The 27279-nt window shown below is 41.8% G+C and overlaps 1 protein-coding gene across 13 annotated transcripts in view; it reads right to left on the bottom strand.

The window, feature by feature from the left end:
- ZBTB20 (zinc finger and BTB domain containing 20) overlaps window positions 1–27279 on the bottom strand; it is a 492466-nt gene that overhangs the window by 28616 nt on the left and 436571 nt on the right. For all 13 annotated transcript variants that reach the window (XM_074808333.1, XM_074808323.1, XM_074808340.1 and 10 more), the window contains one exon: window positions 5868–5964. The gene's annotated coding sequence lies outside the window, so the exon portion shown is untranslated. The remainder of the gene's footprint in view (window positions 1–5867; window positions 5965–27279) is intronic.

Below are 27279 nucleotides of genomic sequence, written 5' to 3' on the forward strand. Positions count from 1 at the left end.
GCCCCGAAACTGCCAAAACGCTGGAAAAAGTTTTGGGGTGCTGCAGGGGGGCTGAGCCCTGCAGGTGAGCCAACGCCAATGGAGGGTCACGCTGATAACTCCGCAGGTGATGGCAGCTCTGGTGTGTTTTGGATTACTGGGGCTAAAAATCCCCACGCCACGGGATGGGCAGATGGTGCTGCTGCTGTATCCTCCACGGATATAATCCATATGCTCAAAATATACTGGGCTAAAGTCTAATCGAATCTAAATCAATAGATGACTAAATGAACCTTCCTTAAAGTTGTAGAGGTATAGCAAAGGGCTGAACTGATTTATTCCGTTTTAAATAGAAGGAAAACAAAATCATTTAAAAGCACATTTTTTTCCTGAGGAGTAAACAGAGCATCTCATCACTCCAAGCTCGGGCATCCTTCCGTCTGTTCTCCGTTCTGTCACCGGGATCCATCTCCTGCTACGCGGATGAGGATGCATAAGACACAGAGATTGTATACGGGCACATGTATTTTAAAGTGTACGGACTCCATATGTTTTGTTCGTAACAGTCTGCGTTGATCCTTGGCATACGAACTCTGGCACACCTTCACACGCCTCATTTCCAGATGCCATGACTTTCCCATGTGCAGGCAGCACACACCGGGGGCTGCAGAGAATCAATGTATAAAGCAGTGGTTTTGCACAGCGCTGCTACCCAAGAAGCTTTCAGATAGCACGGCTTTTTGTTCAGGCTTGAAAGGACGTATGTAGGGTTAGGCTCTGGATGCACAAGGTAATTAAGTCCCTTGCACTTGGAAGCTGAATCATCATATTTAAGGTCTGTATTCAGCTCAGAGTTAACCCAAGTTACATGCTCAGAATGCAGCCTCTGACTCCAGGTCTATCCACACACAAAGCTGCCTCCCCTGGGCAGGACGCTGTTGTTATTTGCAGGGTCTGAGTAAGCACGACTTGTTGGCTGCTAGCACAGCCACAGTTGGGCTGTTAGACCAAGCACTGACTGATGCTTCATTGTGTGTCTGATCCCACGTGTGCCTCCCAGGCCTTCAAAACTCATTAGAGGGACAGGTTAAAAAGTACTTCAGCAACAGGTAGTGACACTAGCGAGGCTGTGCACAGCAGTCCCTGCTTCTTCCTTTCTAAATCTGTTTTCTTTTCTACTTTGATCTTAAGGCTGACCCTATGTTATCAAGATGCTCTGGTATCATCACTCTTCCACGTCAGAGTCCTGCAGCTTGGTGACTTGTGCTCACTAGGGTAGGAAGAGAAGCAATGGTGCTGACTGGTGCTAGAGGCGATACCTCTTCACAACAGTTTGTTTCTCTTAACACTGTTCAGACATGCCCTGCATCTCACAGAATTATCATAGAATGGTTTGGGTTGGAAGGGACCTTGAAGAGCATCTAGTTCCAACCCCACTGCCATGGGCAGGGACAACTTCCACTAGCCCAGGTTGCCCAAAGCCCCGTCCAACCTGGCCTTGAACCCTTCCAGGGAGGGGGCAGCCACAGCTTCTCTGGGCAACCTGTGCCAGGGTCTCACCACCCTCAGAGGAAAGAATTTCTTCCTTACATCTAATCTACTCTCTTTCAGTTTAAAGCCATTACCCCCTGTTTTATCACTACATGACCTTGTAAAAAGTCCCTCTCCAGCTTTCCTGTAGGCTCCCTTTAGGTACTGAAAGGCTGCTATAAGGTCTCCCTGGCGTCTTCTATCTCAGTACCACCTGAAAGGAATTCAGGCTTCCACATGAGGAAGGCTGAGTAAGGAAAACAGCCAAGTCAGCTAAGGATCTAAAGAAAACTTTCAGAAAAAAAAATAATCCTGTGGACACTGTGATCAAAACTACCTATGAAGAAACCCAAACAAGGTTCTTCTTCAACCTGCAATGTTCGACTGCTGTTGCCAGAAAAGGACAATGGGCAAAGCCAGAAAAATCCTGCTATTGCTGTAAGTAAATTGTTATCCTTTTGTTCTGCCTTATCGCCCACACAGAAAGCTCCTATTGCTATGATCTTCACCTATATATTCTAATTAAATATTCTTACATTCACTTACATAGTCTACTTCTATTGCTATCTTATTGTTATAGTCTTCACAGGGAGAGTTGTTAAGCGCTGGATCAGGTTGTGGCATCTCCATCCTTGGAGATTTTCAAAACTTAATTGAACAAGGCCCTGAGTAACCTAATCCAACTTGGAAGCTCTGAGCAGGGAATTGGACTGGAGACCTCCAGAGGACCCTTCCAACCTAATTTTTTTTTTCTGATTGCACACTTCTTCTATGAACACTTCCATCAGTGAGCTCTCTAATATATCTCCATGTTCCAGAAGGTAAAATGGCACACTAACTGTGGAAGAGTATGACTTGTCATAGCTATGTCAAAAACCCTGAAAGCACAGGGGTAGGAATGAAAAGAAAACAATAAATATTGTTTGTGGAACCTTCCCAAATTATACCTATTTATGTACCATCCCTGGACTTCATTGATTGGCAGTCCTGTGGGATTATTTCAGTGGTAAGAGTCAGTCTACCTTGCTACTTTAGTTCATGTGATTATGTTCTTCTCTACAGACTAATCCTGGAAACAAGAAGTTTGCTATTTACTTGTTAGTATGAGCAATAAAAGTCGCAAGTTACTTGCAAAAGACTTGGGAACATGCCCTTGCAGCAAGGGGCTCCATTCTGATCTCGTTATCTCTGAGCTCTTTCTCTCCACACACCTGCGGTGCATTACAAGTGCTTCCAAATACTGCACTCATTCTACAAATTATCAGAGGGTCATCATCATCTTTGCTTCTTGTGAAGGACAGCAGACGGCCAATATAGCAAAGACGTGGCACTTGTGCATACGGACCTGATGCACAGACTCCCAGAAGTTGGGGACAGAAAAGATGTTGACCTTTCTAAGCTAATCTGAGTATTGAGGGTCACTGCAGAATTCATATTTGCTACTGATTTGTTACTGGTAAGAGATTTATCCAGTCCTTTTCTAAACATCCTACCTACTCCATCTCTGTAAATTTTCTATCCTATGTCCAGGTACTTTTCTTTAGTTGGTATTCACTTTCAGTGTTCACTTATATTTATTGTGTTATTTTCTCATTATATTAATTTACACTACTTAAAATATATTCTCTTCTTTCTTGATCGTGTGCTCTCCAGTACCTAATATCAAGGCTAACTGTCATCCCTGAACTGAACTGTGTGTAGCAGCACTTTCCAGCTCATGTGTAAAGCAAGATGTAACATCACTGCCATCTTTTTATTTCTGTTTTCTGTCAGTATCTTCATCGCAGTGAGGCATTCCCTCCTTTCCACGTACCTTAACACTACACTATCGTACAACAAGGTCTCAGGTGGTGGACAACTCACAATGCTGCAGTGACTGCAATGATCTGGACACTGGCTGCAAAAGAGAACTGGCTTCTTTCTGTTTAATTTGAATGGAGAACGGGTAATATTTTGGATGTCCTAACCTCAAAGCTGTTCATAAACTAATTACTACCTCTGAGCTTTGGGATGCCTTTAAAACCACTGCTACGCTTCCCCCCTCTTGCTGCCACTCTTGCATACAGCCTTCTCTCCCCCAACCCTCCACTTGCTCTCTACACATGATTTCTTCGCATGTATCTCCCTTGCAACCATTACTTGAGTTTGGAATGAATTTCTCCTCAATGAGTTAACACGTTCTTGCAGCAGGGCCATCAAACCAGGTCTCTGTCAAAAACAGGCAATGTATGTTGTTGTACTTCTTACACAGCAGCTATAACTAACGCTTGAACCTCCCCTTACACAGGGAACAGCTCTCTGTCCTGCAGACACCGGGTTAGCAATAAACAAATTAGCTCAGGTATAGGAACCAGCGTAGCTGCGCAGAACCCACAGTAGCATCCTGGCTCTCAGGGGAAACTATGATAATGTGACTGTATGAGAATAATACTACATAATGAACAATAATGAGGCAGTTTTCAGCCTCTGAATACAGGGAGGGCTGGGTCACCAACCGGACCTTTGTTCACTGCATACTAAACAGCACAGGGGGAACACACCGCAGGGTTGCTGATGTTGTTACAAGTGCTGCTGCTGGCTGAGTCTGCCCACCCATGTTCCAGGCATTATTTCTCCTCCTCACAGATATGGCATCACCTTCTAGTAAGTGCTGTCAGGTCAGAGATGCCTGTAGTGCCCAAGCACTGCACTTAACTTACTGGTGTACAGTTCATCTGTAACCTTAGTAATTCACACAGACTGTATATAATTACAAAAAACCCCTGGCTTTTCAGATCCTAAAAATACAAGAGTGTGAAAATAGTTCACGTTTGATTTCAAGCGATATTTTTCCCCGAGTGTTCTGCTGCACATTCTTCCTCTGCCTGTGTGCGACTAACACAGCTCCTGGTATCAGTGCTTATCACTGCCACTGTTGTGTCTCTTCCAGACATGACATTGACAATACATATTTAGAAACTGACAAAGTGAAAGAGAGAGAGAGATGAGTACAATCATTGAATATAAAAAAAAAAAAAAAAAAAAAGCCCCAAAACCAGCAAAAAGCACTGAAATGTGCCCAGCGACCTCACCTCAAAATTCAGGGCACACCGAATGCCAGAGCTGAGGGTGAAGCTTCCTGAGACAAGCTCGCTTTAAACCACCTGAGCCATCCCAGCTTTCCTGCCAGAAGTGTTGCTTCAGTAGTTAAAAAGTCCTGCACAGGCTGACTGCCTGAATATTCACACAGCTTCTCTGATGATTTGCAGCCACATTGATCTTCATGCTGTTACAGCTACATGACTGGCAGTTTGTTTAAAATCTCTGATTGCAAGTTTGTGTCATACAATGGAAAACACAAACTCCTGAAAACATCGCCATAAAATGTAATACGAAAGAGAAATCCCAGCAGAACACTGTAGAGCAAGAATGGGAAGCACGGAGAACTGACAAGAGAGGCCCAATGTTCTAGTGCAATAAAAGCCTGGAAAATTTAATCAACACAGAAAAGTAAAATAAACTCCAAAATCCCTTACAAGAGACTGATTAACATAATTAAATTAAACTTGGAGAATAAGTTAAACTAAGATTGAAATTTGTAGGGTCTGTTTCAGGCCTGAAGTGGGATTTATATGCCCCCCAAATTTGTCCATTTTTTCCATCTAAACCACAAGTCTCGTGAAAGTTAGGCCTGACTTACAACCTCAGAGCATCTCAGCTCTCACAACGCTGCAACAATAATGGCAAGCACTGAGAATCGATCATAAGAAATCAAAAATATGAGATCTACAGGGAAAAAAGGTGCAAATAACAGGCAATTGACAATTTCAGAGCACAATAAAACCACAATGCAAAGTCAAAATTCTCTCAGGCAACTTTACCTATGTAATCCAGCCAAATCTACCAAATTGTAATGGCCTTAAATCATAAATGACTCAAGGCCCAGAAAGAACAGCGTAAACCTTTAAGGAGTTGCAGTAAATTCAATCTGTATTGCATGAAACACCAACAAGAGGAAAGTTGTCTCATTAAAAAGTAATAAGAATAAAAACCAAAATAAACACTCTGAAGACAAACATGGATGAACCAACTAGAACAGCACGAACTAGAGCAGTAAGCAGGGAGAACCTGCCAAACTAAAAGATACAAGCACATCAAACCAGCCATTGCTGAACTATGCTGTGAGGCTATGACTTAAATATTTAACAGTTTTTTATTGACATATTTTTTGCCCACGTATTTCCTTGCAAATTTCAAAAGCAAAACTTAGCTTACCCTCATCAGTAATGCTCACAGGTGCTGCAGTTTGTTTTTGTTTTTTAAAGATGTCTTTTTTTGCTGAAACAAGAAGTCTTTTATAAGAGATAAAATATACTTACAGTGGTTTCCAAATGGTATCACTCTTCAGGTAAATTACTCCAAGCCTTGGACCTAGTGCAGACGTTCATTGGGGCAGGGAACAGAGAGAGGCTGTGTCTGTACCAGAAAGAACCAAAAGGAAAGGTCAGGGGGAAATAATAATTATTTACTGAGAGCAAGAAAACTTGCTGCAACGTTAACTGGCATTCTCCGCTGTCAGTACAGCTGGCTGCAGCCTGGTAGGGCCGAATTCTTCCCCCTTCAATCCCTCCAGCCCTGGCTGCAAAGAACAACAGAGTCAGTCCCCGGTTACCCCAGTCTGCCCATGCAACCTATTCTGGTGAAGTGAAGAGGAGAGGGAGGATCAGCCAGCAAAGCGCTATCAGTAGGATTCATTCTGAGAAGTTGCTCACTCTAATGGCATGAGCAGGGAGCAGTGATGGAGAGCTAGCACAAACTTGGCACTCAAGTGCATCTCATCAGAACAACAAGGCTAGTCCTGTTCGGAGCAGCAACAAACACTTCCTCAGGACTGAAAGGCTGGAAAAGGAAGGGAAAATCCTCCTTCGCTTCTTTTGCTGTCTTTACATCACAAAAATGATGGCTCATATTAAAGCAGAAACCCCACTTATCTCCTATCAGCCACCGGGTCTACTGCGCTGAGTCCAGTGAAGTAACTTATTGTCAGCCCTTTAGGAAAGATTCAGCTCAGCGGCAGTTTTATGTCTGAAATCTCCGGAGCTAAAGAGGGAGTTGGACTAAACGGACTAATACCGAAAGGGATCCAAAGAAAAACCTCAGCTCCAGTATTTATTGGAGGGTGATTTCACCATCCAGACCGAAGTTTTTGGGAGTATTTACATTTTTGGGGGACTTGAATCCCTCTCTAGACTAACAGAACTCCTCCTTTGCTAGCTTCTTATGATCTTTGGGTGGCTCATTGTGGATGTTGGAAATATGTCCAGGGACAGAATTAAATCCTGCTCACTTCACTTATGCAAAGAACTCCTGGGACATCAGCATATTCAGTCCTACCCACAGTGAAGCCAATGGCGCTATTTCCATGAATAAATGATTTTGCCTACTCTGATCAGACAAGAAAAGCAAATATTTGCTTTATCAAAGAAATCAAGAAGGTGAACAAAAAATGATAAGAGATGTAATTGTTATTTCACAGGTAGTTAATGTCACTGTGCAAGTTGGAATTTATGTCTGTAAATGCAACACAATAAAAAAAACCCCACTGTTCGTGCAGCAGGAACACTGGAATGAGCGCCAGCAGACACAATGAGGGATTTTAGATGACACTGTAATAATGTACTTCACAAAATATACATTCGGTTTTATGTTCAATTTATGCATTTTGTAATGATGACGTTTATTGGTGACTGGGATATATGCTACATACTGATTTCAAGAGGCTACATGAAACCTGGCAGCTACTCTTCACAGGGGCTCAAGCAAACATTTTCTTTGATTCCAGTTTTTGTAGGTTCTCCCCTCTCGGCGTCTGCTTTGAATTGCAAATTGAGTAAATTTAAACACACACAAAAAAATCCTCAACTTAGCCCGAACCTCTGAGTTTCACCAGGGCTTTGGAGAGGAACCATATGCCAGCATCAGGTTAGCTCAAAAGAATTACATAAAACAGTGACACCTTTGACCACTACCAAGGGCTGAATTTCAAAGTTGCAGTAACGCTCGAGGATTCTGTAGATTCAAGTCCTTGCTAACACTCAGCATGGCTTACTTTCAAGCTCTCCTTCCCACTTCCATATTCGCCCCACCTGTTCTGTTAATGATGACCTTGCGTCTTATATCCACTTTGCACACCTCAGTCTGTCTTTTATCTGGCTATTGCTCACCTTTTTAAGGCATAAATCCCGTGTGCCTTAAAGACTGCCCAGTATTTCAGTTAACACGCATTTTTAACTTGTAGTAGAAGCAGAAAAATCACAGGATCAGGTCTTTAGTCTTTACTTCGACAGAACTCCTGCTCACTTCACTCCTAATTTCACACAAGAGAAGCCTAAGAACTGCATGTACTAATCCTGCATATTTTGTCACCTCTCTTTTTGTGTCATTATTGCTCTTCCAATCTCTGGGATCCCAATCCAAGTGGCTCTCTCTTGTAGCACTGCCTAGCACTCAATCTGGCTTCGCATCAAGGGTCAGGCAGACAAGTTGTTAGAGATGGGCTGTTCAAAGTCTTCTACAAAATCTGGGCACTAAAATCTCTGTGAAAGGCAACACTTAAAATATCTTAATTTTTCTCCATAATTTTTGCTATGGCCTGGGAAGATACATCTCTTTTTCTCCAGTGTGATGAGCATAAAGTACTGAGATCATCAGCAGTTGATAGGTGCGTTTTAAGAACATAAAATCAACAAAGCTGACGGTGCTTCAGAAGACATGGGGAGTGCATCAGAGAAGGAATCACCCCGAATTTTTCTAAAAGTTTTAATCTAGCTTGGGGAAAATTAGAGGAAAAGGATTTTTGACCGTGAGAAGATCAGGCTAAAAGAGAGACGAGCAGGACAACAGGGGAATGGGATGTGTGACACTGGGTTAAGCAACTTCTCCCCTCTCTACCTGGGCTCCTCCATCCCGAAAAGGAAAGCATTACATTTCTGCTCCATGAGGTACTGTGTGCTTAATTAAGATTTTGGAAGATAAGTTTTCTGCATGAATGCATTCCAGAAATGCAGACTCTTATTACTTAAATATTTCCGCTAATGATAGTAATTTGGGCATTTTATATATGCTTTTATTCCACCTTGCTCTTCCCAAGCTTTATCTGGTAATTTAGAGGGTGTAAGAAACATTAATCGTATTACTGTTTTTATTAAGGAGGGTCCATTTTATGGTAGCAGTGATGTACTACAGACTGTGATTTAAGATGTACACTTTAGGTCAATTCTATACTGGCTTCAGTGGAGTTGTGGTGGGCATAAAGTCAGGAGAAAATGTGGTACTTTACATAATAATGCTGATGATTAATGGGCTCCTGGACCATAACTCCATATTCTGAGGCACTGATCCTCCTTCTCCTCCCTCCTGAAATTTGTGTCTTGACCCTTTCATCTCTTGTTAGCTACCTTTCCAGAGCTGTTCATTAATCAGCGCCATTGATCTGATGTGGTCTGTCATATCATATTACTTAAAACACACATAAGCAAGCATTGGCCTGACTCTGCTCTTTATACAACACACCATCACAGTATTTCCCTTACAGATGACTTAAATATTATAAACATCAATTTCCTGCTGGTGCTTGGTTCTGAAATTTGCTTTTTCTGGGTTGGTCCCCACAGGATGTTTCTGTCTCTCCCCCTGGCTGCACTTCTTCCTGCTCAGAGACACCATCAAACACCTTCAATATTCCCTGTTTGTTGGGGGCACTCCTATGTCTGACCTGCAAGAAACAACCAGCAGAACAGCTCTTTCTCTTTGCCTGAGACTTGGTACCACACTTTTCTGTTACTTTCTCTTAGTGAGTCCTGATCCAGTGGACTCAATTTTTTAGTTAATTGCTATTTATTTTATCCCCACAATACTCTTTTCCCCGGTATCTTCAGATGTCTACTTCCTTCTGCCTTTTGTGCGATCCCTAGTAATGAAAAAATTTAAAGATGAGCTTCTTGTGAGCTTATTTCTGATTATTCTTATTTGCTGTGCTGGCACAGTGCTGTCTATCATGAGGCAATGGAAAATAAGAACTTGCTAGTGCCACAGAAGTTAGCATGTCTGATTTTAATCCACATATTGTACAGGTCTCTTGAGTAAGGTGGGGTCACTTTTAATTGACGCTTTCACAGTCATGATATATTTTCAGACTGAGCTGTCTAGGCTAAATGCAATTCTTTTTTGGTCACTTTTTCTCTCTGGGAGTAGCATTTTGGGTGAAATTCTTAAAGCGGCAACGAGAAGGGGAAGACGAGAACAGCAGTGTTAGCCATCAACAAACGTGATTCAATCTGCTGCGTGAAGTGGGTTATTCCAGATGTATTTTATTGTTTCTTTATCAAAAGAAGGTACATCCTCTGACTAGGGCAGACTGTGGCATTTATGTTACATGAACAAGGTTAGGCCGTTGGCTACCTATAGATAAATATCCAACCACAGTGTCTTAAACAGAGATCAAGATGGACTGTGACATAAAAACCACCCTTCCAACAGAGGCCAGAACTTGTGCCATAGAAAACATAAAAATTTAGCAGCGCAGGACACGCTATCAGAAGGCCATAGCATGAATTCTTTGCAAGTCAGGGCTTCATTTATGAGAGAAAACTGCTCATCTCTGTATTCTACTGGGAGCACTGTATGTCCACTATCAGTAATTGGGCCTGAAATTCAGAAATTAATTTGTTAATGGATTAGAAATTTGCAGAAAGACTGTTTAAAGAGGCTGGACTGCTCTAGCCTGGTAAAGGCCTATTTCCCACAAGGACATCTTTGCAGAAGTACTAGAGGAAAAAATCTCTCTCCCTGAAGGGCCAGGGGTACTTACTGAAATCTGGAATAGCAATGTAGTTTGTAGTAAAGTCTACATCATGTTCCCACTTTTTGTCTCACAAACCCTCTATTACTTGTCTATATCCATTTCTTTTTCCCTTCTTTTGCTGCCTTTTATCTGATACCATAGAATTTCACTTCCCTTAAGCCACAATTCTTAAGTTTGAATTTGACACTTGGAATAGGCATTTTCCAGATCTCATTTTTGTCTGTTGATTCTTATGATATTTCTTTCTATTTGCAAGCCATATTCTCAATGCAACATGTAACCATACCTAAGAGCTAAGGTCCAAAAGGATAACTCTTCTCCTACTGACTTTCCTTTCTACTCCCCAGGCTGAATGGCCCCTCCTACCCTGGGCAGTGGTACAAAGCCTCAACCCTGAACTTTTGGAAAAGTTATCTCTCATTTAAGATATAAATTGGGGTGCTGTCTATTTTCCATTAATGAAGATCTCATCACGCTTAGTGTGTTGTGTGTATAAACCCCACACCTGCAGAGAAACAGGTTAGATGGTGCCCAAGCAGAGCGTATGTCGCTCTCTTGGCTGCACGTTGCGGTGGGCAGAGCAGGGTAAAGCACAGTTAGGCAGTGTTAAGCATCTGTTTGGACTTTGCGCACCTGATTTGAAATGGTGAAGATCACTGATAACCTGGGAAGAAGCAACTGAGTACTAGTAGTTGGTAGACTTAATCACAGCAGAAGCAGACCACTGAAATCTCTGATGTAACGTTCAGCTAAACATCCAAATGAATACAGAAATTTGTAATGCCAGACTGAACCATGTCACTGTGTCAGACCATGAGATATCTTTTCACAAATGGTAAAGAGAAGAAACAGTACTGTACATATAGATAGGTATATACATATGTGGTAACCACATATATATGTATGTCTATATAGTTATACAGACAATTATTATTTTAAAATTCTTATTCTGGCAAAATATTGCTGGGTATAACAACACAGAATTCTTTATATTCCTACTATGAAAGAAGCCTTCACAATCACATCTGAATGTTGAAGGAAACCACATACTTTTCAAAGCAAATCATTTAAGTGGGGTGTGACTGAGGCAAATACATAAAGTCATGATTTTATTGGTGCTGGTGTCAAATATGGAGTAAATCTTCTGTGCTCAGTGGAACTGCACCTACATAAGCTTTCCAGGGAACAGACTGATTTGTGGGTAGTACATGTATACTGCTAGTGTTGCTGAGTCTTGAGTGCTAGTTTTCTACAGATACCAAGTATTTATTGAGGCAATTTGAGAGTATGAACAGCCTCAGGCACCCACGCGCTGACACTGCAGGTTACAAGGCATCAGCATTATGGTGTGAAACTCAAAAAGTTCGTGGGAGGGGATCAAGGTAAGAGTTAAGGTTTTGAAGCCATGAACACTGAAGATGGCCAGCGCAGAGTTTTGCCTTGTTACCAAGAAGGCAGCACTTGGACAACATGACACCACCTTGCTACCTTAAGTAAGGTTCTCACAGAACCAAAGGTATAGTTGTGCTGCAATTACTACCAATGTTTCTGCAGCTGAAATATGAGTTGCCATCACTGCAATCATCAGAGATGGAGAAAATGTGTAGAAATTAAACTGTTACAGTAATATATCCGCCTAAGCTACTGCTTTGGCTAGATGAGCCAGATTAGCTCATGACAGATGAGCTTCATGAACATTTCATTGCCAAGGAACCCTGTCAAAATATTGGTGATTTCTCCGAATCTGTTCAACATCATGGAGATGTCAAACGAAATCTGAAAGGACATTATTTTTCAGGAAGAACAAAAACAATGAAAGCATATGAAGAGAATGAGCTGAGTTTTTCCCTCCTCCCCTACACATTGCTTTGGTTTCATTGAATGCTGTCCTTGCAAATACTGTGGCATAAACCCTGAAACTCTTAGTCTCATAGATGTTGGTGAATTGAAGAAAGTACTGAATGTCCTCAAAGTCTCCATGTTTCAGCAACCAGGTTGGCAAACTGGTGACGTATTTTCACCTACGTGCCGGGACTGTATAATCTCAACACATAACACAATTTAATGCAGCTATAGGTTATTGGCACTGGTTCTGCACTACACCCCTCTCTCTTGGTCACAATGGTACAGCACCTCATGCATCAATGTCTGGCCACCAAATTTGTTGTTTTTATGCCAAAAGCTGATCTCAATCACGAGTCAGCAGTACATTGTCCTGAGTATGGAAGATGATACAAAATGGTAGCGGAAAAGTCATGAAATCCTGTTTTTCTGGTGGCTTGCTGCTTGCAGAAACTGTGAGTCACTGTTTACATTCATTTAAGGTACAATTCCATGTAGGACAATGGAACACCACCAGCTATAAATTTCAAAGGATTTGATCCATTTGTCACAGAACCACTCCCCTCAAGGTAAACTAGGAAATGAAACTTTCACTCATACATCTAGTTTCTTCAAGCACCAAGAGCCAGGTTATCAAACAGATAAACAGAAAAATGGAACATCCTCCTCCCACCCCTAAAAAACTTAGCACCATCTTGATGGAATCCCTCCCTCTTACTAGCTTTTATTACATGACTTGTTTTGTAAGGAGAGGAAGAAACTTGTAGGATTTTTGCCTGACTTTACTAGAGGAAGATTTCTATTAAAAATCATGTTTGCATGCATTCTGAGGAACAAGGTCTGAGACAAGGAATCTTTCCCTTAAGTTTTAAAGGTTTATAACACCACTGCCCAAATGCTGAGCTAAACAATCATGTTACTTACTGACAGTCAGGAAAAAACATTCAAATGATTTTGAATATTTTTTTTTTGTTTGTTTTGGATGACTGTCTCCTGTCTCTGAAGATTTCCCTTGCAAGTCAATCATTAAAGAGTCAGTAACCAACACAGTGAAAAAGGACCACGAACATGTTTTCCCATACCATTCTTCCCATGTGCTTGCTGCCTCAAACTATACAAATGAAAGCTTGTTTGATTTATGTCAAAAACTATATATAAAATATCACACAGGATCCACAGAGAAACAGAGTCACTCTGGGCTTTGGTTTCATTATCCATTGAGGAATAACTGACTACAGCCTTGGAGTACATAGAACTGATCAAAGCGTTTGCTTTCTCACAAGCAAAGAGAAACCCACTGTAGATTTCCTGTTTCATGCTTCAGTGCCAAAACACAATGAAAAAAGTTCTAGATAGGCATGTGAATTATTCTAAAACATTGTTCAATCAAATCTGATGGTTATGCATATTTGTGAAACTCATCATTTGAAATGTCAAGTCACTGACAGCAATGTGTCCTGAGGTGTGATGTATATTTGTGATAATTATTTGCTTTTTAAAGTTATGTATCATCTGCATCAAAACAGGATTTTTCTTAACTGTGCCTGAAATGTAGAGATGTCAGTGCCAGCTGCGTTATTCAGATCTGGGTTTTAAATACCCCGTGCCAGGAAGGCAGAGTCAGGATATGACTACAATTCCATTTTTAAGGCACTCTGAGTTATTTTTCACTTTTCTCCCAAAACTGTATGCAATGTGGCTGATGGAGAATGATTACTAACATTAATAGTAGCTGAAGTGATTGCTACTCTGTCCCGTATATACAGCATAATGTATTAAGGAAAATAACACACCAATAATTGTTGTTATTCCTACTCCAGTATTAGCAAATGATAAACTCTTGAGATTTATTGGAATTCAGTACTCAGCTCTCTTCTGTGGCTCTTAGAGGCTATTTCTCTGGTCATTTCAAAACTTTCTTGAATGAAACTGAAGGCAGTTGGCTCTGTTGTTGGATAAGTTCTGCTAACGTAGGAGGGCTGTCTTCTGAGTGCTAAAAAGACCATTTCCAAATCTTCAGCATCTTCTTCCTTGACAGCAGAAGTTACTACGCAGAACAATTTAGATGATGCTGAAATGAAATTTTACAGGAGATCCACAGTCTTCCAAGAGGAGACATGGTAGGGAATGGCAGTAACTTGAGGGGACCCAGCAACAACTTCCCCACCTTTTATTTCTGGAAGGTGACACTCTGTAAATAAGCACCCCACCGGTGTTCGCTTTGGTATTCTGAACATAAGTCTTTTTCCTATCATGAAAGAAATTCTGTGAGGAGGAGACTGGATCTTTGTAGACAATCTGGCAGCTACCTTACTCCTGGTATCTCCCAACAGAAATTGTTTAAGAAAATGGCCCAGATGAACAAAATTATGAAGGCACTTGCAAATACTCTGATCTCTGCCATGACCGCCAAGAAGTACCAGAGGTGATGGATCAGGAATTTTAGCTGTAGGGGAGCTCAGAGCTATTCTAGTTGAACCAGATTTCACAATTTGCTCTAATGAAAAGTGCTGGCAGAAGTTCAAAGCTACTCCAGGTCTCGACTCTCCCTCCACATTACTATAAAAATGACTGTAGAAGTGTTAACTGCAGAGGAGCCAAAAGTTGTTTTGGTTCCAGCCTTTCCCAGCAGGAGTAACTGAGAAAATAGAGTAGGAGTGCTAGTTCTGCTCACAGCTCCCTCAGCCTCCCGCAGAACACCGGAGACATTGCTGGGAACATGGCAAAGTGTGCCCAGCGCTGTCCCCCCTTGCAGCTCCTGCAGCCTCAGCCAGCCCCTGCAAACGCTGTCGATACAGGTGCTCAGTAACTCCAGAAGTCTTTGGAATTAGCATCAACCTCCATCGCTGATAACCCGATGGCTGTTTGAGAGGCAGAAGGTATCAGGAGGATGGCTGTGTTCAGCCAGCATTGATTTCTTCAGCCTTTTGTCTGTGTCTGCTTTCTGTCTCGTTTGGAGGTGGTTACTGTTACTACAAGTAGCATGAATCATGTCTCTGTTAAAAAACAGAGCTTCAATTGTCTTACATAACCCCTGGTAACTGCATGTCTAATAATAGCAAGCCATTTCCAGGTAGGGAATCTGTCTCTGTCCAAGACCCAGACACATGCACACACACACACACACATATATATTCATATTACTTTTTACAACTCACTTCTGGGAAGGAGTGAGCTTTTAACATGCAATATGACAGTTCTGAGCTGCAGGACCTGGCAACTATTATTTTAAAATGCCATTTTTCACTTACTGCCTTGAGAAGCCAGTCCGGTACATGCAATTTGCTTCACAGCCCAAGCAGCAAGAGGGAGCGAAAAGAAAAACCTGACAGCACTGTTTGGTTCTGAAAGAGCACTGAACGGCAAAGGCCATGGTTGGATCCTGACCTGAAAACTTGACTCTTTCTAGACTGAACTTCTCTCAGAGAAGGCTCACATTTTGATAAAGTTGGTACTTCTCACAGTTTTGACAAACCCTTATTTTTTCCACCCCTCAGTTTCCCCCTTGGAAAAGTAAAGGACAATATGCAACTCCCTCATTACTGCAAGGCTAATAGATAATGCTGCGAATCAATAATGAGGTCTTCAAATGAAAACTTCTTTATAAATTGAAAATATTATTCATATTGTAACCCATGAGTGGCCCACAGAGAGAAGGAGTTTCTGAAGATTACGATGGTGTCACAAAAATTCTGAACTTTCATTCAGTAGGAGGTCAAGGAATAAATTCTTTTTGTTACTGCTGTTCTGTGAGACACTGAACCGCCTGTCCTCTTGCCAAATGAGACAAAATTTTGCTGCAAAGAAATGTGCTATCAGGTCCATCAACTTCAGTATCCTGATTCTGGTTAATAACAAACGCAAGACTCTTCAAAAGGAGAGAATCATAGAATACCTCAAGTTGGAAGGGACCCGTAAGGATCGTTGAGTCCAACTCCCCACCCTTTGCGTGACTATCTAAAACTAAATCATATGACTAAGAGCATCGTCCAGAGGCTCCTTGAACTCTGACAGGCTTGGTGCTGTGACCACTTCCCTGGGGACCCTGTTCACAAATAGAGTGGTTCTAGATTGTTTCACGAAGTTTTCCAAAGAAACCAGTTCCTTCTGACCCCTCTTACCATCAATCAGCATACCTGGGTATCTAAGCTTGGATTACATGGTATTACCAACATAAAAGCCAGACTTCATCCATTCCAAACTTCTATATTCTGTCAGTTTAAGACCTGGACTGGAGTCAGGGATTTGGAAAATCAGTTTGACTTCTGGATTTGCTCAGCTTTGAGAGTTCACTTTAGGTTCATTTCTTCACATTGTGGGAATGTAATAAACAGTTAAAAACTTAAATGATGACAGAATAAAAAATGTTCTCCTTCAGCTTTTATTTCTAAATCCATTATCTTTCTCAGGTCAGATCATCTTTCTTGAAAGTTTGTTGGAAGTACTTGAAAACAATAAAGCTTAGTGGATCAGATGTCAGACTCTGGTTCTCTGCCTACTTCTGACCAAGGTGTACTGTGTAACCAGGCAGTATCTTTGGAGGAATCGTTACTTGCCCATTTCTCAGCATCTATGGACAACAGCTGACAATTTGGTCTTGTTATTATGGAAACAAGCGTCTTACTTATTACGAGACCCTGGATCCACAAATAACCTTACAGTAAAGTCAGAACCGAACTAAACCTAAACTGTGTTTCACAAACTGACTGGTCTGGCCAACGATTGCAGACTGGCTTTCATGGATGCCCCCCAAGTTAGTCCATAATACTCATATGATCTCAGACAGATTTCTGTGGGTGCAACAGGGAGAAAAATTGGACAGTACTTTTATTTGTTATCAAATAAAAGCCTATGGTTCAGCAGCAACAAGCCTACTGTGAAAAGTCCAAAGACCCAAGCAAGTGAAAAAAACAAATCAAACAAGAAACCTGCTGAGTTGTAAACTGTAGTTTATCAGTATCATGCAGTCATGAGCTGACTGTGTTACTGCCCTAGGGTAAGAAGTTCTTACCTTTTCTGTAGGAAAGCAAATTAATTTGCCTTCACTATCTAGTAATCCCCTTGTCAAGCTGTAAGAAATTCAGATATTGGCCACTCTGTGTAACAACATACTATTTAGAAAGTTGACAGAGAGAAACACATGGAGACCATGCATCATGCATCAGTTGCTGAACTTGCAACATTCCTGCTAGAAAAACAGTATTAATATTTTAATTGCTGATCATAACACCATGTCCCAGATTCCGGCTAAGCATCTGAGTACATAACAGATCTTGTGCATTCAGGTTATTTTTATTAGGGACTGAAACTCCTGCAGGAAACACTTTGACTGGTGGCCCAGTAAAGGGTTAAATAAAAGTTGGACTCAGGTTTACGAAGCCATCTGAACTGGCTTCAAGTAGACATGAAACATCTATGCATCTGGAAAATGGCGCTTGCAATTGACTGTTCTGTACCATCTGCTCTCAAGAACATTTTCTGCTTGGGAGTTGCATAAGCAATGAAAAAAAGCACACAAACAACTTCCTGTACCATGTTTTCGGTCACTTGTAATGACGCATTACAAAGCAAACCGGTTAAATATGCACAACTGTGCCTCACTCCAGATGACAACATGTATTATATAAGAGCAATGCCTGACAGAAAGACATTTATTTTAAGATATCACGACACAAAGAGCACCCAAGGGGAAATATTCACTACGTGTGAGAGTTGGGGGTAAGTGCCAGGGAGAGTTTTGCCTCCATCTCGAAAGGCCAAGTGCAGTTCAGGAGACAGAAAAATAAAAAAGAGGACTTTTTTTGGTTTACAAAGTAAAATGACAGAACTTGTTCCATCTCCTTCTGTAAAGGGGAGTTTAACTTGTCATGAATGCAAGCTTTTTTTGTTATTTAATGTCACTTTAACATGTTTTAGATTCAAAATTATTCTTATCCCAAAAGCCTTTAAAAATATCATTTGTTTAGACTCGCTTTGTTTGCCTGTTGGGAAGCCATGGCCTGATTTAATCTCATATTGTGGCATAAATAAAACAATATCCACAGGAATTAGAATAGTTTAACCAGAATAAAAATATCTACCTCTCCAAACGGGTCCCAAGCCTTTAAAACTGTGTGCGTATGGATGTGTTGGCCTCTTTCTCCTTCCAGTGACTGCACTGATAGAATTAAATGGAGGCACATGGGGAAAGCCCAGTCCTCGTGAAAACGCAGGGAACTGCTGAAGGCGAAGGGGGGCTGAAGCCTAGACTGAAGCAGGGTGTGTAGCTGAAGGAAGGTAGTTTGCCTCTACTTTGGTGGATTTTTGACACTGAAGTCAAGATGAGTTTCCCCACTAATGAACAGACTCAGGCTATCAGTCCACAACCGTTACCACAGGATCCCTCAGCAGTATAGATCTGACCCGGTTTGGGCACGGGCACATGATCACATTACTATCAAATTAGCAAGAGTTTGTGTCGCTGCAAGAGAACAGACGATATATAATCTAGCCTGAAGTCAGAGTGGCGCAGACAGGTGATATCTGATCTGGCATAAAGCCTGCCATATAAAGTTAATCCATTTGTTCTGAAAACATTCAAACCAGTATGTGAATTTATCCTAGATCAACACTTCGTGGTTTATGGCTACAGTGTTTTTGATAGGGTATTACGACCCAGATCCACTGTGCCATCAAACCACAGCTTCAGAAACTGTTTGCCCCAGAGATTTTGCATGGAAACAACCAATTCTATCAATCTACAGGGTAAATCTGGGGGTGCAAACAGCTCCAGGGGAGACAAACTCCCACCCAAGAAGCAGACTGTCCTTGTAAAGACTAGCCATGTTCAAAGAGGTTCACTCCCAAATCAGGGACTACCACAGGCCAAAAGGCATTAGACCACCGAATTTTCTTCTTACCTTCAAAATACGGTGGCTTTGTTGTTAATATGGGGTTTTCCTAGATAATGGACCCTGTAGTCTAGAATCTGCAGGACTAGATTATTCTCAGGAGACCAGTTCATCTCCAAGAAAATATCTCAGCCTGTGGCAACAAAGGCTCAGGTTAATAAAAACTGTTTTAAGATTTCAGCTGAATTAAGCAGGTGCACAGTTCACACAGGTCACCTCTGCACGGGAAGGAACATCAATATGTTTTCTGTACCTACAATTCATTAATAGCAAAACCTGGTTCATAGCCTCCTTGATACAGCATCCTTCCTCTGCCTCCCTTTGCTGCCTAGCCCCTGTCCTGACTCTAATGCCTTACACCTCCAGCTATGAGGACACTGTATGAAATTTTGTTCATAATTACACTGGCAAGTCTCCTCTGGTTTTTGTGGAAGTTACATCCTCGTAAACAAGAGCAGAATTTGGCCCTCTGTCTTTTCCAAAGGAAGACTAACGATCAAATAATTTTCTCACATCTCTGTTTGCACTTTCACAGTCTGCTTACATTGATTTGTGTCTCATAAGTAGACATTTCCTTTGTTGGTTACAAATCAATGTTATAGACCTAGCCTGCCTGCACATTTTTCCCTTCCCTCTTACTGTGTGAAAAACAAAGTGCAGGTTCAATTCTTCTTGCTTTATAAATGTGAACTTCCTTGATGAAGCATAAGAGAGAAAAGCAGATAAAATTCCAGCTCTCCCTCAAAAAACAGGAAACGTCTGTGCTTAAATTTCTAATTACTGAGATGCTTTATGGTATGATAAACACCTTTATCATTCCAGTCCTGCCACAGCTTTGTTAACCTAGTTATAATCCTCTCCTCCTGATATCGCCAGATTTCCCATAGCAGCCCACTGTGATATCACAGACAGCTATGACTTCATGGCATGAGTAAGGAAAAAAGAGGCAAAGGTTTCAGTCTTGCAGCAGGACTGCGCAGCCACACAAATCTCCTGGAAAGATGGAAAAGGGTTTGCAATTGGTGCCTGAGAGGCAACGAGCTTTTTGACTGGAGTATGAAAATACAACAGTGAAGATAGCTAGGTATTTTACTACAAATGGGTATGCGTGATAATAGAAAAGGAGTAGTAAGAAACAGAGCCATCAATCAGAATATACCAAGTGAAAGAAGGTACGGGTGTAAACGTGGAACATCTCAGCTTTATTTGCCTTTATTAAGAAAGAAAAAAAAAGTAAAAAAAAAAAAGAGTAAAAGCAGCCTCAAGTCAATCTCATCAATTTTAATACTATGAAGAACTTTAGTAAGAGACAGTTCCACCAATTTGATGGAAAACTCATGGCTGCCAAAATAAAAACAGAAACAGATTAGAGCTGGCATCAATAAAAATAATAATAATAAGGTTTAAAGGATGTGAGATCAAAAAGGAAAAGAAAAATTTTACAAATATGAAACAAGGCTTGCTACATTGCTGTCACCACCATCAAAGAGCATCTTCACAAGTCAAAAGGGAATTTTATTTATTTTAAAGAACAGCACTAGGAATCAGGAAATCTGGGTCCTACTTACACCTCTTGCGGGGAAACTATGCTTGGCCTTGAGAAAGATATTTCAGTGCTCTTTGCTTCAGCTTCTCTGTAAGGCCAATCGAGATAGTAACACAGCGACTTCATAGGCATTTTAAAAGCTTAATTCTTGAGTGTTGAGAAAATTCATGAGTGTTCGGGGTTTTTATGTAGAAACTATTATATGGAAGGAAAGACAAAATGGAATTTGAAGATCTGGGTAACGCTTGCAAAAGAGATTCCACAACTTGACTGTCTCCTGGAAGTCACAGGAAAAGAACAAATCACTTCCTTTTTTGGATTTTATTTCCAAAGGAAGCTTAAAGCTTCTCAGCCAAATGGGCAAAGAAGTTGTTCCCGCAAACAGCTGAAGAATCAGTAAGTGGTAATGGGGATCCCTGGCTTTGCTATGCGCTTGCTCAGCCTCACTCCCTGCTGGACCGCAATGTTGCAACACCGTAATCACGTGCCCATTCCCAGTGTGGTAACATCATGCTGCTGGGCTGGTGGGAAGAGAGATGAAGACAAGTTACGACTACTTGGATGGCTGGCTACTTGCACAGCCTCTTGCCAGCAGCAGTTCAGGCAAGATGCTGTTGCTGGTAGAGGCTGTTGCCACAAGACTTTGGGGACCAACCATTCGGTCTCTCTGTTCTGCCAGTCCACAGCCCCAGGCATCAGCCTGCTTCAGTTGTGTTTGAAATGGACGTGGCTTTCTAAAACTTTTGAGTATTGTAACAGTAGATATGGTGAAATAGCCCTTGACAGAGAAATCCATAAACAAGGTTAGGAAGAAAGAAAAATAGATGCAAAATGAGAACACTAAAATGAAGATAATTATAAAAACAAAACAGAATTATTCTGATTTGACACAGCTTTCCCAAACCATTTTACTTAGATGTAAAGGGCACTGGTGAGGCTGCACCTCGATGAGTGGGTTCAGTTTTGGGCCCCTCACTCCAAAAAGGCCATTGAATGACTCGAGCGTGTCCAGAGAAGGGCAATGGAGCTGGTGCAGGGTCTGGAGCACAGGTCTGATGGGGAGCGGCTGAGGGAACTGGGGGGGTTTAGTCTGGAGAAGAGGAGGCTGAGGGGAGACCTCATGGCCCTCTACAACTCCCTGAAAGGAGGGTGCAGAGAGGGGGGATGAGTCTCTTGAGCCAAGGAACAAGCACCAGGCCAAGAGGGAATGGCCTCAAGCTGCGCCAGGGCAGGGTCAGACTGGCTCTTAGGAAGGATTTCTTTGCAGAAGGGGTTGTTGGGCGTTGGAATGGGCTGCCCAGGGCAGGGGGGGAGTCCCCATCCCTGGAGGGGTTGAAGAGTTGGGTTGACCCAGCGCTGAGGGATCTGGTGGAGTTGGGAACGATCAGTGTGAGGTTCACGGTTGGACTGGAGGATCTACAAGGTCTTTTCCAACCGAGATGATTCTGTGATTCTGTGAAATGACAAACAGAAGATACCAAGCTGCCAGGAGTCAGACCTGCAGAAGCAAATCTGTTCATCAGTGTTGTTTTGGTAGCATCCAGCATTGTCGCAACTCTTGTCTCTAGTAAGAGTTAATCCTAAAGAAGGAACTCAAGAGGTGGAACTGCCCAAACGTGGGTTAGTTTACTGATTAAGAATATAATCTACCAAAAAACCCAAGCAGTGATATGTTACCAATTCAAAAGGACTACCACAACCACGTTCATCTATAGGACAGAGAGAACTCAATATGAATTTCGAGGCAAATATATTTATAGCTGCTTGTTTATGGCATATAGTGCCTTTCACTATATTCTCCATATTTTCCTTATCTTGCACTATCAAAGTTAACAGACAGTGGAAAGGTACATATCTTTTTCTTATCCTGAACAGGCTTCACTAACAAGGGCATAAATTCTGTCTTTTCAATACCAAGCTGCAATTAGCACAGAGGTCACGACACTGCAGTTAGCACAAAGGTCACAGTAGCACACCTACCCAGGGGTTTCCACACCAGAGCTAAGCACAAACCCAAAGCACTCTGGGCATATCAAAATGTAGAAGCTTTTTTTTATGTCTGCATATATGAATGCCAGGAGTAAATATTTAAGGAACGAACAACATGATAACATGAGAATGAGAAAAACAATGATCGTGAGCATAACAGTGATGAAAATAACTAATCGCCAGATGGACAAAATAGGTTTACCTGGTGGTGAGCACTGTGGAGAGAGATGAAGTCTTGCCTTTTGCATTTCATACATTTTAAGAAGCTGCTCAGATTATTTGTTTACCTTAACCTGACGTCAAGTTCTGTTGACAGTAAGTGCTTGAGCAAAATTTGTACTGGAATACAAACACCTTCAAAAATTCCGAGGTATATCAACATGGTGTTTCTTTTTGGTTCTTTTTATACAGTTGTATGGATAAACATCAAAAGGTGAAACATCGTGGTTCAAGTCACCCGAAGACTGGGGAAAAGTGCCCAGACAGAGCATTTTGTTGCAGGCGCATGTTACTTTAAAATCTAGTCTCATGAAGACTCATTACAGGACATATGATTCACTTACCCTAACATTTTCAAAGAAGCCTTGGACGGGTTTAGCTAGCTAAAGGTGAGTGCCAGTATTTGCTACAGATTGGAGCAAGTAGCCTCAAAATGTCAGTCCATGGGATTGGCTCCGAAAGCAGGTGGAGCTGAACTGTTAACTGCAGTATCTGAAACACATGTACTGTGAGAGGATTACACCGAGTTCTACATTTTAGGAAAAAGAGGGAGCAAAGGGGCTGAAGGAACCTGAAAGGAAAATGAATAAATTCTGATCAATGGAACAGGCCTGGAGGCTGCTAAAGAGGCTCTTTTAAGAGCCACAGAGGATGGCCACAGTCTAGACCGAACACACACACACACACAGAGAAAAGTCAAGACAAATCAGCACCATTAAAAGCCAAGTAATCACATCACGTAACAGCGAGATACAGCAATAGTCTCTCTGTCTCTGCTCTGAGGTGAAATCACCTGGAATGTGACATTTGTTTCTGGGCACCTCCTCATCAGTGTGATTGGAGAGAGTTCAGAGAAGAGACACATAAATGACCAGGGTGGTGGAAAGACTGAGCTATTAGGAAAAGAAATGAAGAGCTACATCTGCATAGCCCGGTTACATGCCAATGACTAGCAGACGAAAGGAAAGGCATGAAAACAAGCTGCATATAATTGAAAGGTGAAAATGCCAAAAAAAAAAAAAAAAAAAAAAGAAAACCAGAAAAGGGAAGTAAGAGAGAGAGTAGCCAATAATAAAAAGGTGTATGGATGAAATCAAGACCATTAACATGAAGTTGAAATTCCAGGGAGCAAATAGTGTGAGCCTGAAGTGTAGTCTCCTCAGGGAAGGAACTGAAGGTTGACTGTGTATTTAAAACTGCCCTAGACAAAACACTAGACATGTGATGCACACGCCATCCTCCATTGGCCCTGGGGAGATGGGCTGAGCAGGTCTTGATTGTTTTTCCAGTTTGATGACTCCAAGGTACACTGTGTTTTTCTGGCCTAAAAACCATCCGTAAAAATATGGAAACCCATGAAACACACTTTGGCAGGTTAGATGATGATTAACCAGAAGGAGACTAAATTCATGTTCATTGGATAATCCTGTGAATTAGACAGAGTTGTATATGAAGAAAGGACTAAAACAGCAAGGAGCAAAACCTAGCAGGTTGAGGAAATGGCTCTTTTATCATCAGATGGTACAATGAGGAACAGCCACACAGCAGAGGGGATAATCCATCGCATAAAAAGAGAGCAGCATGTATGGATCAGGCAACAAGATGTGACAATAGAGTTGGGGAAATGACTTTAAAGGATATGTGACCTCCTGAACCATGAGTTGGCCAGCTAGTCTATAGAAAGTTTAAATGCTTGCATCACAAATCTGGAAACCTGACTGTGCAAAAAGGGAGCTAGTCTCTCTCTATAAAGCATCCTAAGTCAATGACAGACAGACAGAATGAGCCTTGCACTCTTTTCGATAGTGTCGAACCATGGATATAAGCCTATAGAAGAAAAAAAAAAAAAAGAATACTCCTCTTACTTGAGTATTAAGGCACTGCAAAAAGCTGCACACACAGCCGTGCAGGGGGTGGCAGTGGAGGGAATGCAGGTGTCTGGACATGATGAGATGAAACACTACTGTCACTTTCCATCCATAACCCCCCAGCAGCAAGGACTGCAGACAGGAAAACCACCAGCTAAACCTGAGACATAAAAGTTATTAAAGCAAACCAGATCCTGACTGATTTCAGCCTGCACTGGAAATAATTCCTAGCTTTTTGAACTGGAAAATAAAGAGTTTATGGGTGAGAAGCAAGGGGAAAGTAGAGACAGAGGAGTAAACATGGTTTTTACTCATAGTTTTCAGCAAGGATAAACTCTGTTAACAAAGAGAAAAATTAGGTTAGTGGTATATTCATTTCAGTGCCATCTCTTTTTATATTATTTGGAACCAAGGGGAAAAAAGACAACCTTCTTTGGACCAGAGACACGAACTGATTTAACTCCCCAGTGGCCTTACATAGGAGGGGCTACTTCAGATTTAGTGCTGCCATGTAGCCCTTGACAATGCAACACCTTCCTGACACCGCGAGCTCAGTCTGAGGTCTTGCGAGTACAGCTGTGTAGACTGTGGGATCCTTCCATGACACGAAGGAAAAACATCTCAGGAAGTTTGAGGTGACATTATGCAAAGTTCAACTGAATTATTCTTCTGCTAACCTTCCTCATTGGTCAAGTATAACACCCAGAAGACTCCTTCCCTTTGCTCTGCCTTTGGGAGCATAACTTCAAGTTCAGCGTTAAAATACATCTCTGGAGAAGAGAAGCTATTTGCACCAGCAATGGTGATTCCTGAACAAAATGGTAAACATAACAGCAGTACAGATTCCTTTGCAAATCATGCCCTGAGGCTGAAGGTCCGATGAAACGGTGATTTCAGAAGCAGTATCAGATAAGGTAGTCTCATTACTCCCCAGGCCATTGCAAAAAATTGTTCCCCCATCCCTGCAGAAATCCATGATTTAGAGAAAGGTTGATTGTCTCTGTTCATAGCCCAACTCTACAAACAGCTGTGTTGGCACGAGTGAGGGAGTTGTACAATGTGTTGGCAAATCTGAGCAGCCAAATCTGTTCAACCGGTTTGGTCCCTGAAGCCCATGTATTGACAAACCACAGCCTGTGCACATCATTAGCTTTCTGCAGTTCCCTGCTAAGTAGGGGTATGTACCTGTCCATCTGCAGAGCCAAATATATCTTCTTTTAAAAGAACAGAAAGGAATCCCTGCTGAGCCTGACAGAAGACAAGCCCACTGCGTGTCTGCCTGATGCTGTGGAGTCTTGTGATAAAGGTGGCTTGAGGCCGTGTCTTTATTGTCCAGCTGATGCACACTGATAACTTGACCTCTACACGTACAAGATCCGTGTAATATTTCATTGCTTACCCCAGTTTCTACAGGCCCTGTATCCCAAAACCCCATGTACGTCACAGAGGACCTTCCAAGCAGCTGACGGACAAAACCCTTCTGACAGCCATTCTGGCTAGTATAACACTTAAATATGAAGAGGAAATACAATGCTGCTCACTCCCCCAAGTGCAAGCTAATTTTAAAGTTAATACTGTAAGTCCTTATAGATAGGATGTTTTAATTACCTTCAGCCTGTCCAAACCAGCACTCCTAGCCCTATGGGTACTACTGATATGACTGACAGCTGATAGCTTTTCTAAACACCAAACACAGCATTGCAGTCACTAGCGGCTCACAGTGCCTAAAATGGTGTGATTTTTATCACTTTGACAATACTTATGACAACTCTCTTTAAGCATAAAGGGATTTAAAAAATTTGCTAAGATTTATAAAATAAGCCTACCTAATGTTTCATGTGTGCATGTAATTGATGTTTAAAATCACACACAAAGAACAGTCTGGCTTTACCTCATACCAACATTAAAAAAGGTCTCTCAGCTCACAGAAACAAGCTTGGCCCTCCTTTCCTCAGTTTACACACCCTCCCTCTCAGCTCACTCTCTCACTGTCCTTTTTCCCCAAAACCTGGGAAAACAGACAGGGCTCTCCCCCCCACTATAACAATCTTTGACTTCCTCTGAGGAAGGGTTCACCAGTGTGGTAGCCAGTGAGACAAGGCGTGCAAGAGAGAATCAATGGCTGAGCTGATCAGGCTAATTCAGCTGTTAAGAAAGAGACCAAACCCCATAAAGCTCCTCAAAGGTCAAAAAGCATCTCCTAGATTATGCCTGAGAACGACCTGGAAGTCAGTGTCATCCGAGAGTGTTAATATATTAAATGCCACGGCAGAAAAAATACTACGCAAGCAAGAACTTGCTCCGTATACAAGCTGAAGTTTTTAAACCGTCCCCCACAGAGATAATCATAGTAGGATCCACAACAAGAAAGATCTTGTTACAATTCCCCACCAAATACTAATGTAAACAACACCATGCTTCTATATTCAGAAAGCATCTACATCTCTGACAAGCCTTCTAAGATTTCTGAGTCCAGAGCAACAAAAGCCAGTCAAAGGCAAGTAGGTCTTAATTTCCAAATACAGGTATCTTAACATCCAAAGGGTGCATTAGGATTTTTCTGGCTCAGGAAGT

Source organism: Strix aluco, chromosome 2 (assembly GCF_031877795.1).
Source record: "Strix aluco isolate bStrAlu1 chromosome 2, bStrAlu1.hap1, whole genome shotgun sequence".
NCBI classification, from domain to species: Eukaryota; Metazoa; Chordata; class Aves; order Strigiformes; family Strigidae; genus Strix; species Strix aluco.